The 1,262-nt window shown below is 39.4% G+C and overlaps 1 non-coding gene across 1 annotated transcript; it reads left to right on the top strand.

Moving 5' to 3' along the window:
* Positions 1 to 203: 203 nt before the first annotated feature.
* On the top strand, positions 204 to 280 carry TRNAV-AAC (transfer RNA valine (anticodon AAC)). Its single transcript has one exon. It is a non-coding gene; the product is annotated as a tRNA-Val (tRNA).
* The last annotated feature ends 982 nt before the right edge of the window (positions 281 to 1,262 follow it).

Raw genomic sequence — 1,262 nt, 5'->3', positions numbered from 1 at the left:
ATCTCTGGCACAGATGAAAAATGTAGGCTTTATAGTCAATCAGAGGACTTTGCCTCATGTCTCGCTCTGCTACTTTCTGGCTATAAAACATTGGATGGATTAATTAGCCTCCCTGACCCGAAGACTTATTTATTTTTAAAAATAACATAGTAATTTATAATTCATAAGGTTATGGTTGAGCTAAAAGAAATAGTGTAGGGGGTGGCCGGTTAGCTCAGTTGGTTAGAGCGTGGTGCTAACAACACCAAGGTTGCTGGTTCGATCCCTGCATCATGGGCCACCGTGAGCTGCACCCTCAAAAAAAAAAAAAAAAAAAAAAAAAAAAAAAAAAAAAAAAAAGGAAGGAAGAAAGAAATAGTGTTCTTTGAAGACAAGGACTGTCTTTTTCATTTTGGCGTCTCTTGCACCTAGTACATTGCTGAGAAGAGAGTAGACACTCACTGAAATGGCAGTTTGAATGAGTGAGCACGAGTGAAAAGATCCAACGAAAAGGAAAACTTTAATATAAAAGATTGAAAGTCCTATATGGAAATCAAAGGCTACTGTGGCTTTAAGCACTTTTGTTTCCCAATTAACCCCTAAAAGCCACAGTCCAAATCAGTAGCAGACTCGGTAACAATTTTTTCACAGCATTTCTTAACTTAGTAATGACGTCGACAACAACAATAGCAATGATAATAACAGCAAACATTAACAGAGCACTTACAATGTGCTAGGCACTCTGCTTAGCACACTTTATGTGCTTTATTTCACTGTATCTGCAAAAGTGACCCTCAGAGATATGTGCAGATAGTTTGCTTAGATGTGGAAAGGAAAAAGAACAAAACCAAGGCTACAGAGCAAATACATAGCCAAGCCCCTGCTGAATTGCTATCTCCTTTTGATCAGTCCAAAGTCACACTGTAATATAATCTTTGGTTTATTGGTCTCACTCTCTTGATAGAAGCTACAGGAAAGCATAGACTGTACCCTATTCAATTGTAAGTTCTCAGAACCTAGACAGTGCCTGACTCACAGTCGATATTTGCACGTTAAATGAATGAATGGATGATTCAGCCCATAGTGTACATAACCTTTGTTTTCAGGCATCCCATAGACTTCAGTTCAGTAATGCTCTCTTCCCTTCACTTCCCCACTCACTGGTCTACCCCAGCCCACCAGTCATTGCCTTCCCCCTTTCCCTTCAGGCAATCAAACTTGTGGTTCTCTTGGCAAAGTACATTTTGGAAATCTCCAGTCCAATCCGAATTATAAAGGGAAAA

The sequence above is a fragment of the Rhinolophus ferrumequinum genome, chromosome 8, assembly GCF_004115265.2.
Source record: "Rhinolophus ferrumequinum isolate MPI-CBG mRhiFer1 chromosome 8, mRhiFer1_v1.p, whole genome shotgun sequence".
Lineage (NCBI taxonomy): Eukaryota > Metazoa > Chordata > Mammalia > Chiroptera > Rhinolophidae > Rhinolophus > Rhinolophus ferrumequinum.
This window is presented reverse-complemented; position numbering and strand designations above follow the sequence as displayed.